Consider the following 15,571-nt stretch of genomic DNA (forward strand, 5'->3'; position numbering starts at 1 on the left):
TTCAGAGAGTGTTTCTGTCTAGTTTGTATGTGAAGAAATTCCCGTTTCCAACGAAGGCCTCCAAGAGCTCCCAATATCCACTTGCAGATTCTGCACAAACACAGTTACATAACTGCCCCATCCAAAGGAATATTGAACCCTGTGAGTTGAATCCACACATATTAAATCATTTTCTCAGAATGCTTCTGCATAGTTTTCATGTGAAGATATTTCTTATTCCACTATAGGGCTGGAAGCGCTCTAAATGAACACTTGAGGATTCTGCAAAAAGACACTTTGACAACTGCTCTTTCAAAAGAAAGGTGCAACTGTGTGAGTTGAATGCAAACATCACAACGCAGTTTCAGAGACTGCTTCTGCCTAGCTGTAATGTGAACAAATTCCCGTTTCCAACGAAGGCCTGAAATCTCCACATATCCACTTGCAGATTCTGCAAAAGCAGTGTTTCAAAACTGCTCTATCGAAAGGAAGGTTCATCTCTGTGGGTTGAGTGCACACATCATAAACTAGTTTCCGAGAATGCTTCTGTCTAGTTTTTATGTGACGCTATTTCCTTTTCCACCACTGGCCTCAAAGCGCTCCGAATGAACACTTGCAGATTCTACAAAAAGAGTGTTTCTAAACTGAACTCACAACAAAAAGGTTCAGATCTGTGAATTGAATGCACGCATCACAAAGCAGATTCAGGGAATGCTTCTGTTTAGGTTTTAGGTGAAGATATATTCTTTTCCCCCGTAGGTCTCAAAGCGCTCTGAATGAACACTTGCAGATTCTACGAAAAGAGTGTTTCAAAACGGCTCTATCAAAACAAAGGATCAACTCTGTGAGTTGAATGAAACTTCACAAAGCCGTTTCAGAGAATGCTTCTTTCTAGTTTTTGTGTGAAGATATTCCCGTTTCCAAAGAAGGCCTCAATGAGCTCCAAATATCCACTGGCAGATTCTGCAAAAACACTGTTTCAAAACTGCTCTATGAAAAGGAAGGTTCAACTCTGTGAGTTGAATGCAAGCATCAGAGAGTAGTTTCTGAGAATGCTTCTGTCTGGTTTTAATATGAAGATATTTCCTTTTACACTTTAGGTCTCAGGGCGCTCCGAAAGAATACTTGCGGATTCTGTCAGAAGAGGGTTTCCAAAGTGCTCCATCAAAAGAAATGTTCTACTCTGTGAGTGGAAAGCAAACATCACAAAGCAGTTTCAGAGAATGCTTCTGTCTAGTATTTAGGCGAAGAAATTCCCATTTCCAACGAAGGTCTCAAAGAGCTCCCAATATTCCCTTGCAGATTCTGCAGAAACACTGTTTCAAAACTGCTCTATGAACAGAAAGGTTCAACTCGGTGAGGTGAAAGCACAAATCCTAAAGAAGTTTCTTAGAATGCTCCTGCCCAGTTTTTAGGTGATGATATTTCGTCTTCCACCATAAGACTCAAAGCACCCCGAATGAACACTTGCACATTCCACAAAAAGAGTGTTTCAAAACTGCTCAAGCAACAGAAAGGTTCAACTCTGTGAGTTGAACGCACACATGAAAAAGCAGTTTCAAATAATGCTTCCGTCCAGTTTCTAGGTGAAGAAATTACCATTTCCAAAGAATGCCTCGAAGAGTTCCAAATATCCACTTACAGATTCTGAAGAAAACAATGTTTCGATGTTGCTCATTCAAATCAAGGTTCAACTCTCTGAGATGAATGCACACATCATAAAGAAGTTTCTGTGAATGCTTCTACCCTGTTTTTATGTGATGATATTTCCTCTTCCACCATAAGCCTCCAAGCACTCCGAATGAACACTTGCGCATTCCACAAAAAGAGTGCTTCAAAACTGCTCTATCAATAGGAAGGTTCAATTCTGTGAGCTGAATGCACACATCATAGAGAAGTTTCTGAGAATGCTTCTGTCTAGTGTTTAGGTGAAGATATTTCCTTTTCCACCACAGGCCTCAAAGCGCTCCGTATGAACACTTGCAGACTACACACAATAGTGTTTCAAAACGGCTCTAATAAGAGAAAGGTTCAACTCTGTAAGTTGAGTGCACACATCACAAAGCAGTTTCAGAGAGTGTTTCTGTCTAGTTTGTATGTGAAGAAATTCCCGTTTCCAACGAAGGCCTCCAAGAGCTCCCAATATCCACTTGCAGATTCTGCACAAACACAGTTACATAACTGCCCCATCCAAAGGAATATTGAACCCTGTGAGTTGAATCCACACATATTAAATCATTTTCTCAGAATGCTTCTGCATAGTTTTCATGTGAAGATATTTCTTATTCCACTATAGGGCTGGAAGCGCTCTAAATGAACACTTGAGGATTCTGCAAAAAGACACTTTGAAAACTGCTCTTTCAAAAGAAAGGTGCAACTGTGTGAGTTGAATGCAAACATCACAACGCAGTTTCAGAGACTGCTGCTGTCTAGCTGTAATGTGAACAAATTCCCGTTTCCAACGAAGGCCTCAAATCTCCACATATCCACTTGCAGATTCTGCAAAAGCAGTGTTTCAAAACTGCTCTATCGAAAGGAAGGTTCATCTCTGTGGGTTGAGTGCACACATCATAAAGTAGTTTCCGAGAATGCTTCTGTCCAGTTTTTATGTGACGCTATTTCCTTTTCCACCACTGGCCTCAAAGCGCTGCGAATGAACACTTGCAGATTCTACAAAAAGAGTGTTTCTAAACTGAACTCACAACAAAAAGGTTCAGATCTGTGAATTGAATGCACGCATCACAAAGCAGATTCAGGGAATGCTTCTGTTTAGGTTTTAGGTGAAGATATATTCTTTTCCCCCGTAGGCCTCAAAGCGCTCTGAATGAACACTTGCAGATTCTACGAAAAGAGTGTTTCAAAACGGCTCTATCAAAACAAAGGATCAACTCTGTGAGTTGAATGCAACTTCACAAAGCCGTTTCAGAGAATGCTTCTTTCTAGTTTTTGTGTGAAGGTATTCCCGTTTCCAAAGAAGGCCTCAATGAGCTCCAAATATCCACTGGCAGATTCTGCAAAAACACTGTTTCAAAACTGCTCTATCAAAAGGAAGGTTCAACTCTGTGAGTTGAATGCAAGCATCAGAGAGTAGTTTCTGAGAATGCTTCTGTCTGGTTTTAATATGAAGATATTTCCTTTTACACATTAGGTCTCAGGGCGCTCTGAAAGAATACTTGCGGATTCTGTCAGAAGAGGGTTTCCAAAGTGCTCCATCAAAAGAAATGTTCTACTCTGTGAGTGGAAAGCAAACATCACAAAGCAGTTTCAGAGAATGCTTCTGTGTAGTTTTTAGGCGAAGAAATTCCCATTTCCAACGAAGGTCTCGAAGAGCTCCCAATATTCCCTTGCAGATTCTGCAGAAACACTGTTTCAAAACTGCTCTATGAACAGAAAGGTTCAACTCGGTGAGTTGAAAGCACAAATCCTAAAGAAGTTTCTTAGAATGCTCCTGCCCAGTTTTTAGGTGATGATATTTCCTCTTCCACCATAAGACTCAAAGCACCCCGAATGAACACTTGCACATTCCACAAAAAGAGTGTTTCAAAACTGCTCAAGCAACAGAAAGGTTCAACTCTATGAGTTGAACACACACGTGAAAAAGCAGTTTCAAATAATGCTTCCGTCCAGTTTCTAGGTGAAGAAATTACCGTTTCCAAAGAATGCCTCGAAGAGTTCCAAATATCCACTTACAGATTCTGAAGAAAACAATGTTTCGATGTTGCTCATTCAAATCAAGGTTCAACTCTCTGAGATGAATGCACACATCATAAAGAAGTTTCTGTGAATGCTTCTACCCTGTTTTTATGTGATGATATTTCCTCTTCCACCATAAGCCTCCAAGCGCTCCGAATGAACACTTGCGCATTCCACAAAAAGAGTGCTTCAAAACTGCTCTATCAATAGGAATGTTCAATTCTGTGAGCTGAATGCACACATCATAAAGAAGTTTCTGAGAATGCTTCTGTCTAGTGTTTAGGTGAAGATAATTCCTTTCCACCACAGGCCTCAAAGCGCTCCGTATGAACACTTGCAGACTACACACAATAGTGTTTCAAAACTTCTCTAATAAGAGAAAGGTTCAACTCTGTAAGTTGAGTGCACACATCACAAGGCAGTTTCAGAGAGTGTTTCTGTCTAGTTTGTATGTGAAGAAATTCCCGTTTCCAACGAAGGCCTCCAAGAGCTCCCAATATCCACTTGCAGATTCTGCACAAACACAGTTACATAACTGCCCCATCCAAAGGAATATTGAACCCTGTGAGTTGAATCCACACATATTAAATCATTTTCTCAGAATGCTTCTGCATAGTTTTCATGTGAAGATATTTCTTATTCCACTATAGGGCTGGAAGCGCTCTAAATGAACACTTGAGGATTCTGCAAAAAGACACTTTGACAACTGCTCTTTCAAAAGAAAGGTGCAACTGTGTGAGTTGAATGCAAACATCACAACGCAGTTTCAGAGACTGCTGCTGTCTAGCTGTAATGTGAACAAATTCCCGTTTCCAACGAAGGCCTCAAATCTCCACATATCCACTTGCAGATTCTGCAAAAGCAGTGTTTCAAAACTGCTCTATCGAAAGGAAGGTTCATCTCTGTGGGTTGAGTGCACACATCATAAACTAGTTTCCGAGAATGCTTCTGTCTAGTTTTTATGTGACGCTATTTCCTTTTCCACCACTGGCCTCAAAGCGCTCCGAATGAACACTTGCAGATTCTACAAAAAGAGTGTTTCTAAACTGAACTCACAACATAAAGGTTCAGATCTGTGAATTGAATGCACGCATCGCAAAGCAGATTCAGATAATGCTTCTGTTTAGGTTTTAGGTGAAGATATATTCTTTTCCCCCGTAGGCCTCAAAGCGCTCTGAATGAACACTTGCAGATTCTACGAAAAGAGTGTTTCAAAACGGCTCTATCAAAACAAAGGATCAACTCTGTGAGTTGAATGCAACTTCACAAAGCCGTTTCAGAGAATGCTTCTTTCTAGTTTTTGTGTGAAGATATTCCCGTTTCCAAAGAAGGCCTCAATGAGCTCCAAATATCCACTGGCAGATTCTGCAAAAACACTGTTTCAAAACTGCTCTATCAAAAGGAAGGTTCAACTCTGTGAGTTGAATGCAAGCATCAGAGAGTAGTTTCTGAGAATGCTTCTGTCTGGTTTTAATATGAAGATATTTCCTTTTACACATTAGGTCTCAGTGCGCTCCGAAAGAATACTTGCGGATTCTGTCAGAAGAGGGTTTCCAAAGTGCTCCATCAAAAGAAATGTTCTACTCTGTGAGTGGAAAGCAAACATCACAAAGCAGTTTCAGAGAATGCTTCTGTCTAGTTTTTAGGCGAAGAAATTCCCATTTCCAACGAAGGTCTCGAAGAGTTCCCAATATTCCCTTGCAGATTCTGCAGAAACACTGTTTCAAAACTGCTCTATGAACAGAAAGGTTCAACTCGGTGAGGTGAAAGCACAAATCCTATAGAAGTTTCTTAGAATGCTCCTGCCCAGTTTTTAGGTGATGATATTTCGTCTTCCACCATAAGACTCAAAGCACCCCGAATGAACACTTGCACATTCCACAAAAAGAGTGTTTCAAAACTGCTCAAGCAACAGAAAGGTTCAACTCTGTGAGTTGAACGCACACATGAAAAAGCAGTTTCAAATAATGCTTCCGTCCAGTTTCTAGGTGAAGAAATTACCATTTCCAAAGAATGCCTCGAAGAGTTCCAAATATCCACTTACAGATTCTGAAGAAAACAATGTTTCGATGTTGCTCATTCAAATCAAGGTTCAACTCTCTGAGATGAATGCACACATCATAAAGAAGTTTCTGTGAATGCTTCTACCCTGTTTTTATGTGATGATATTTCCTCTTCCACCATAAGCCTCCAAGCACTCCGAATGAACACTTGCGCATTCCACAAAAAGAGTGCTTCAAAACTGCTCTATCAATAGGAAGGTTCAATTCTGTGAGCTGAATGCACACATCATAGAGAAGTTTCTGAGAATGCTTCTGTCTAGTGTTTAGGTGAAGATATTTCCTTTTCCACCACAGGCCTCAAAGCGCTCCGTATGAACACTTGCAGACTACACACAATAGTGTTTCAAAACGGCTCTAATAAGAGAAAGGTTCAACTCTGTAAGTTGAGTGCACACATCACAAAGCAGTTTCAGAGAGTGTTTCTGTCTAGTTTGTATGTGAAGAAATTCCCGTTTCCAACGAAGGCCTCCAAGAGCTCCCAATATCCACTTGCAGATTCTGCACAAACACAGTTACATAACTGCCCCATCCAAAGGAATATTGAACCCTGTGAGTTGAATCCACACATATTAAATCATTTTCTCAGAATGCTTCTGCATAGTTTTCATGTGAAGATATTTCTTATTCCACTATAGGGCTGGAAGCGCTCTAAATGAACACTTGAGGATTCTGCAAAAAGACACTTTGAAAACTGCTCTTTCAAAAGAAAGGTGCAACTGTGTGAGTTGAATGCAAACATCACAACGCAGTTTCAGAGACTGCTGCTGTCTAGCTGTAATGTGAACAAATTCCCGTTTCCAACGAAGGCCTCAAATCTCCACATATCCACTTGCAGATTCTGCAAAAGCAGTGTTTCAAAACTGCTCTATCGAAAGGAAGGTTCATCTCTGTGGGTTGAGTGCACACATCATAAAGTAGTTTCCGAGAATGCTTCTGTCCAGTTTTTATGTGACGCTATTTCCTTTTCCACCACTGGCCTCAAAGCGCTGCGAATGAACACTTGCAGATTCTACAAAAAGAGTGTTTCTAAACTGAACTCACAACAAAAAGGTTCAGATCTGTGAATTGAATGCACGCATCACAAAGCAGATTCAGGGAATGCTTCTGTTTAGGTTTTAGGTGAAGACATATTCTTTTCCCCCGTAGGCCTCAAAGCGCTCTGAATGAACACTTGCAGATTCTACGAAAAGAGTGTTTCAAAACGGCTCTATCAAAACAAAGGATCAACTCTGTGAGTTGAATGCAACTTCACAAAGCCGTTTCAGAGAATGCTTCTTTCTAGTTTTTGTGTGAAGGTATTCCCGTTTCCAAAGAAAGCCTCAATGAGCTCCAAATATCCACTGGCAGATTCTGCAAAAACACTGTTTCAAAACTGCTCTATCAAAAGGAAGGTTCAACTCTGTGAGTTGAATGCAAGCATCAGAGAGTAGTTTCTGAGAATGCTTCTGTCTGGTTTTAATATGAAGATATTTCCTTTTACACATTAGGTCTCAGGGCGCTCTGAAAGAATACTTGCGGATTCTGTCAGAAGAGGGTTTCCAAAGTGCTCCATCAAAAGAAATGTTCTACTCTGTGAGTGGAAAGCAAACATCACAAAGCAGTTTCAGAGAATGCTTCTGTCTAGTTTTTAGGCGAAGAAATTCCCATTTCCAACGAAGGTCTCGAAGAGCTCCCAATATTCCCTTGCAGATTCTGCAGAAACACTGTTTCAAAACTGCTCTATGAACAGAAAGGTTCAACTCGGTGAGTTGAAAGCACAAATCCTAAAGAAGTTTCTTAGAATGCTCCTGCCCAGTTTTTAGGTGATGATATTTCCTCTTCCACCATAAGACTCAAAGCACCCCGAATGAACACTTGCACATTCCACAAAAAGAGTGTTTCAAAACTGCTCAAGCAACAGAAAGGTTCAACTCTATGAGTTGAACACACACGTGAAAAAGCAGTTTCAAATAATGCTTCCGTCCAGTTTCTAGGTGAAGAAATTACCGTTTCCAAAGAATGCCTCGAAGAGTTCCAAATATCCACTTACAGATTCTGAAGAAAACAATGTTTCGATGTTGCTCATTCAAATCAAGGTTCAACTCTCTGAGATGAATGCACACATCATAAAGAAGTTTCTGTGAATGCTTCTACCCTGTTTTTATGTGATGATATTTCCTCTTCCACCATAAGCCTCCAAGCGCTCCGAATGAACACTTGCGCATTCCACAAAAAGAGTGCTTCAAAACTGCTCTATCAATAGGAAGGTTCAATTCTGTGAGCTGAATGCACACATCATAAAGAAGTTTCTGAGAATGCTTCTGTCTAGTGTTTAGGTGAAGATATTTCCTTTCCACCACAGGCCTCAAAGCGCTCCGTATGAACAATTGCAGACTACACACAATAGTGTTTCAAAACTTCTCTAATAAGAGAAAGGTTCAGCTCTGTAAGTTGAGTGCACACATCACAAAGCAGTTTCAGAGAGTGTTTCTGTCTAGTTTGTATGTGAAGAAATTCCCGTTTCCAACGAAGGCCTCCAAGAGCTCCCAATATCCACTTGCAGATTCTGCACAAACACAGTTACATAACTGCCCCATCCAAAGGAATATTGAACCCTGTGAGTTGAATCCACACATATTAAATCATTTTCTCAGAATGCTTCTGCATAGTTTTCATGTGAAGATATTTCTTATTCCACTATAGGGCTGGAAGCGCTCTAAATGAACACTTGAGGATTCTGCAAAAAGACACTTTGACAACTGCTCTTTCAAAAGAAAGGTGCAACTGTGTGAGTTGAATGCAAACATCACAACGCAGTTTCAGAGACTGCTGCTGTCTAGCTGTAATGTGAACAAATTCCCGTTTCCAACGAAGGCCTCAAATCTCCACATATCCACTTGCAGATTCTGCAAAAGCAGTGTTTCAAAACTGCTCTATCGAAAGGAAGGTTCATCTCTGTGGGTTGAGTGCACACATCATAAACTAGTTTCCGAGAATGCTTCTGTCTAGTTTTTATGTGACGCTATTTCCTTTTCCACCACTGGCCTCAAAGCGCTCCGAATGAACACTTGCAGATTCTACAAAAAGAGTGTTTCTAAACTGAACTCACAACAAAAAGTTTCAGATCTGTGAATTGAATGCACGCATCACAAAGCAGATTCAGGGAATGCTTCTGTTTAGGTTTTAGGTGAAGATATATTCTTTTCCCCCGTAGGCCTCAAAGCGCTCTGAATGAACACTTGCCGATTCTACGAAAAGAGTGTTTCAAAACGGCTCTATCAAAACAAAGGATCAACTCTGTGAGTTGAATGCAACTTCACAAAGCCGTTTCAGAGAATGCTTCTTTCTAGTTTTTGTGTGAAGATATTCCCGTTTCCAAAGAAGGCCTCAATGAGCTCCAAATATCCACTGGCAGATTCTGCAAAAACACTGTTTGAAAACTGCTCTATCAAAAGGAAGGTTCAACTCTGTGAGTTGAATGCAAGCATCAGAGAGTAGTTTCTGAGAATGCTTCTGTCTGGTTTTAATATGAAGATATTTCCTTTTACACTTTAGGTCTCAGGGCGCTCCGAAAGAATACTTGCGGATTCTGTCAGAAGAGGGTTTCCAAAGTGCTCCATCAAAAGAAATGTTCTACTCTGTGAGTGGAAAGCAAACATCACAAAGCAGTTTCAGAGAATGCTTCTGTCTAGTTTTTAGGCGAAGAAATTCCCATTTCCAACGAAGGTCTCGAAGAGCTCCCAATATTCCCTTGCAGATTCTGCAGAAACACTGTTTCAAAACTGCTCTATGAACAGAAAGGTTCAACTCGGTGAGGTGAAAGCACAAATCCTAAAGAAGTTTCTTAGAATGCTCCTGCCCAGTTTTTAGGTGATGATATTTCGTCTTCCACCATAAGACTCAAAGCACCCCGAATGAACACTTGCACATTCCACAAAAAGAGTGTTTCAAAACTGCTCAAGCAACAGAAAGGTTCAACTCTGTGAGTTGAACGCACACATGAAAAAGCTGTTTCAAATAATGCTTCCGTCCAGTTTCTAGGTGAAGAAATTACCATTTCCAAAGAATGCCTCGAAGAGTTCCAAATATCCACTTACAGATTCTGAAGAAAACAATGTTTCGATGTTGCTCATTCAAATCAAGGTTCAACTCTCTGAGATGAATGCACACATCATAAAGAAGTTTCTGTGAATGCTTCTACCCTGTTTTTATGTGATGATATTTCCTCTTCCACCATAAGCCTCCAAGCACTCCGAATGAACACTTGCGCATTCCACAAAAAGAGTGCTTCAAAACTGCTCTATCAATAGGAAGGTTCAATTCTGTGAGCTGAATGCACACATCATAGAGAAGTTTCTGAGAATGCTTCTGTCTAGTGTTTAGGTGAAGATATTTCCTTTTCCACCACAGGCCTCAAAGCGCTCCGTATGAACACTTGCAGACTACACACAATAGTGTTTCAAAACGGCTCTAATAAGAGAAAGGTTCAACTCTGTAAGTTGAGTGCACACATCACAAAGCAGTTTCAGAGAGTGTTTCTGTCTAGTTTGTATGTGAAGAAATTCCCGTTTCCAACGAAGGCCTCCAAGAGCTCCCAATATCCACTTGCAGATTCTGCACAAACACAGTTACATAACTGCCCCATCCAAAGGAATATTGAACCCTGTGAGTTGAATCCACACATATTAAATCATTTTCTCAGAATGCTTCTGCATAGTTTTCATGTGAAGATATTTCTTATTCCACTATAGGGCTGGAAGCGCTCTAAATGAACACTTGAGGATTCTGCAAAAAGACACTTTGAAAACTGCTCTTTCAAAAGAAAGGTGCAACTGTGTGAGTTGAATGCAAACATCACAACGCAGTTTCAGAGACTGCTGCTGTCTAGCTGTAATGTGAACAAATTCCCGTTTCCAACGAAGGCCTCAAATCTCCACATATCCACTTGCAGATTCTGCAAAAGCAGTGTTTCAAAACTGCTCTATCGAAAGGAAGGTTCATCTCTGTGGGTTGAGTGCACACATCATAAAGTAGTTTCCGAGAATGCTTCTGTCCAGTTTTTATGTGACGCTATTTCCTTTTCCACCACTGGCCTCAAAGCGCTGCGAATGAACACTTGCAGATTCTACAAAAAGAGTGTTTCTAAACTGAACTCACAACAAAAAGGTTCAGATCTGTGAATTGAATGCACGCATCACAAAGCAGATTCAGGGAATGCTTCTGTTTAGGTTTTAGGTGAAGATATATTCTTTTCCCCCGTAGGCCTCAAAGCGCTCTGAATGAACACTTGCAGATTCTACGAAAAGAGTGTTTCAAAACGGCTCTATCAAAACAAAGGATCAACTCTGTGAGTTGAATGCAACTTCACAAAGCCGTTTCAGAGAATGCTTCTTTCTAGTTTTTGTGTGAAGGTATTCCCGTTTCCAAAGAAGGCCTCAATGAGCTCCAAATATCCACTGGCAGATTCTGCAAAAACACTGTTTCAAAACTGCTCTATCAAAAGGAAGGTTCAACTCTGTGAGTTGAATGCAAGCATCAGAGAGTAGTTTCTGAGAATGCTTCTGTCTGGTTTTAATATGAAGATATTTCCTTTTACACATTAGGTCTCAGGGCGCTCTGAAAGAATACTTGCGGATTCTGTCAGAAGAGGGTTTCCAAAGTGCTCCATCAAAAGAAATGTTCTACTCTGTGAGTGGAAAGCAAACATCACAAAGCAGTTTCAGAGAATGCTTCTGTGTAGTTTTTAGGCGAAGAAATTCCCATTTCCAACGAAGGTCTCGAAGAGCTCCCAATATTCCCTTGCAGATTCTGCAGAAACACTGTTTCAAAACTGCTCTATGAACAGAAAGGTTCAACTCGGTGAGTTGAAAGCACAAATCCTAAAGAAGTTTCTTAGAATGCTCCTGCCCAGTTTTTAGGTGATGATATTTCCTCTTCCACCATAAGACTCAAAGCACCCCGAATGAACACTTGCACATTCCACAAAAAGAGTGTTTCAAAACTGCTCAAGCAACAGAAAGGTTCAACTCTATGAGTTGAACACACACGTGAAAAAGCAGTTTCAAATAATGCTTCCGTCCAGTTTCTAGGTGAAGAAATTACCGTTTCCAAAGAATGCCTCGAAGAGTTCCAAATATCCACTTACAGATTCTGAAGAAAACAATGTTTCGATGTTGCTCATTCAAATCAAGGTTCAACTCTCTGAGATGAATGCACACATCATAAAGAAGTTTCTGTGAATGCTTCTACCCTGTTTTTATGTGATGATATTTCCTCTTCCACCATAAGCCTCCAAGCGCTCCGAATGAACACTTGCGCATTCCACAAAAAGAGTGCTTCAAAACTGCTCTATCAATAGGAATGTTCAATTCTGTGAGCTGAATGCACACATCATAAACAAGTTTCTGAGAATGCTTCTGTCTAGTGTTTAGGTGAAGATATTTCCTTTCCACCACAGGCCTCAAAGCGCTCCGTATGAACACTTGCAGACTACACACAATAGTGTTTCAAAACTTCTCTAATAAGAGAAAGGTTCAACTCTGTAAGTTGAGTGCACACATCACAAAGCAGTTTCAGAGAGTGTTTCTGTCTAGTTTGTATGTGAAGAAATTCCCGTTTCCAACGAAGGCCTCCAAGAGCTCCCAATATCCACTTGCAGATTCTGCACAAACACAGTTACATAACTGCCCCATCCAAAGGAATATTGAACCCTGTGAGTTGAATCCACACATATTAAATCATTTTCTCAGAATGCTTCTGCATAGTTTTCATGTGAAGATATTTCTTATTCCACTATAGGGCTGGAAGCGCTCTAAATGAACACTTGAGGATTCTGCAAAAAGACACTTTGACAACTGCTCTTTCAAAAGAAAGGTGCAACTGTGTGAGTTGAATGCAAACATCACAACGCAGTTTCAGAGACTGCTGCTGTCTAGCTGTAATGTGAACAAATTCCCGTTTCCAACGAAGGCCTCAAATCTCCACATATCCACTTGCAGATTCTGCAAAAGCAGTGTTTCAAAACTGCTCTATCGAAAGGAAGGTTCATCTCTGTGGGTTGAGTGCACACATCATAAACTAGTTTCCGAGAATGCTTCTGTCTAGTTTTTATGTGACGCTATTTCCTTTTCCACCACTGGCCTCAAAGCGCTCCGAATGAACACTTGCAGATTCTACAAAAAGAGTGTTTCTAAACTGAACTCACAACATAAAGGTTCAGATCTGTGAATTGAATGCACGCATCACAAAGCAGATTCAGATAATGCTTCTGTTTAGGTTTTAGGTGAAGATATATTCTTTTCCCCCGTAGGCCTCAAAGCGCTCTGAATGAACACTTGCAGATTCTACGAAAAGAGTGTTTCAAAACGGCTCTATCAAAACAAAGGATCAACTCTGTGAGTTGAATGCAACTTCACAAAGCCGTTTCAGAGAATGCTTCTTTCTAGTTTTTGTGTGAAGATATTCCCGTTTCCAAAGAAGGCCTCAATGAGCTCCAAATATCCACTGGCAGATTCTGCAAAAACACTGTTTCAAAACTGCTCTATCAAAAGGAAGGTTCAACTCTGTGAGTTGAATGCAAGCATCAGAGAGTAGTTTCTGAGAATGCTTCTGTCTGGTTTTAATATGAAGATATTTCCTTTTACACTTTAGGTCTCAGGGCGCTCCGAAAGAATACTTGCGGATTCTGTCAGAAGAGGGTTTCCAAAGTGCTCCATCAAAAGAAATGTTCTACTCTGTGAGTGGAAAGCAAACATCACAAAGCAGTTTCAGAGAATGCTTCTGTCTAGTTTTTAGGCGAAGAAATTCCCATTTCCAACGAAGGTCTCGAAGAGCTCCCAATATTCCCTTGCAGATTCTGCAGAAACACTGTTTCAAAACTGCTCTATGAACAGAAAGGTTCAACTCGGTGAGGTGAAAGCACAAATCCTAAAGAAGTTTCTTAGAATGCTCCTGCCCAGTTTTTAGGTGATGATATTTCGTCTTCCACCATAAGACTCAAAGCACCCCGAATGAACACTTGCACATTCCACAAAAAGAGTGTTTCAAAACTGCTCAAGCAACAGAAAGGTTCAACTCTGTGAGTTGAACGCACACATGAAAAAGCTGTTTCAAATAATGCTTCCGTCCAGTTTCTAGGTGAAGAAATTACCATTTCCAAAGAATGCCTCGAAGAGTTCCAAATATCCACTTACAGATTCTGAAGAAAACAATGTTTCGATGTTGCTCATTCAAATCAAGGTTCAACTCTCTGAGATGAATGCACACATCATAAAGAAGTTTCTGTGAATGCTTCTACCCTGTTTTTATGTGATGATATTTCCTCTTCCACCATAAGCCTCCAAGCACTCCGAATGAACACTTGCGCATTCCACAAAAAGAGTGCTTCAAAACTGCTCTATCAATAGGAAGGTTCAATTCTGTGAGCTGAATGCACACATCATAGAGAAGTTTCTGAGAATGCTTCTGTCTAGTGTTTAGGTGAAGATATTTCCTTTTCCACCACAGGCCTCAAAGCGCTCCGTATGAACACTTGCAGACTACACACAATAGTGTTTCAAAACGGCTCTAATAAGAGAAAGGTTCAACTCTGTAAGTTGAGTGCACACATCACAAAGCAGTTTCAGAGAGTGTTTCTGTCTAGTTTGTATGTGAAGAAATTCCCGTTTCCAACGAAGGCCTCCAAGAGCTCCCAATATCCACTTGCAGATTCTGCACAAACACAGTTACATAACTGCCCCATCCAAAGGAATATTGAACCCTGTGAGTTGAATCCACACATATTAAATCATTTTCTCAGAATGCTTCTGCATAGTTTTCATGTGAAGATATTTCTTATTCCACTATAGGGCTGGAAGCGCTCTAAATGAACACTTGAGGATTCTGCAAAAAGACACTTTGAAAACTGCTCTTTCAAAAGAAAGGTGCAACTGTGTGAGTTGAATGCAAACATCACAACGCAGTTTCAGAGACTGCTGCTGTCTAGCTGTAATGTGAACAAATTCCCGTTTCCAACGAAGGCCTCAAATCTCCACATATCCACTTGCAGATTCTGCAAAAGCAGTGTTTCAAAACTGCTCTATCGAAAGGAAGGTTCATCTCTGTGGGTTGAGTGCACACATCATAAAGTAGTTTCCGAGAATGCTTCTGTCCAGTTTTTATGTGACGCTATTTCCTTTTCCACCACTGGCCTCAAAGCGCTGCGAATGAACACTTGCAGATTCTACAAAAAGAGTGTTTCTAAACTGAACTCACAACAAAAAGGTTCAGATCTGTGAATTGAATGCACGCATCACAAAGCAGATTCAGGGAATGCTTCTGTTTAGGTTTTAGGTGAAGATATATTCTTTTCCCCCGTAGGCCTCAAAGCGCTCTGAATGAACACTTGCAGATTCTACGAAAAGAGTGTTTCAAAACGGCTCTATCAAAACAAAGGATCAACTCTGTGAGTTGAATGCAACTTCACAAAGCCGTTTCACAGAATGCTTCTTTCTAGTTTTTGTGTGAAGGTATTCCCGTTTCCAAAGAAGGCCTCAATGAGCTCCAAATATCCACTGGCAGATTCTGCAAAAACACTGTTTCAAAACTGCTCTATCAAAAGGAAGGTTCAACTCTGTGAGTTGAATGCAAGCATCAGAGAGTAGTTTCTGAGAATGCTTCTGTCTGGTTTTAATATGAAGATATTTCCTTTTACACATTAGGTCTCAGGGCGCTCTGAAAGAATACTTGCGGATTCTGTCAGAAGAGGGTTTCCAAAGTGCTCCATCAAAAGAAATGTTCTACTCTGTGAGTGGAAAGCAAACATCACAAAGCAGTTTCAGAGAATGCTTCTGTCTAGTTTTTAGGCGAAGAAATTCCCA

Source organism: Pongo pygmaeus, chromosome 4, assembly GCF_028885625.2.
Source record: "Pongo pygmaeus isolate AG05252 chromosome 4, NHGRI_mPonPyg2-v2.0_pri, whole genome shotgun sequence".
Classification (NCBI taxonomy): domain Eukaryota; kingdom Metazoa; phylum Chordata; class Mammalia; order Primates; family Hominidae; genus Pongo; species Pongo pygmaeus.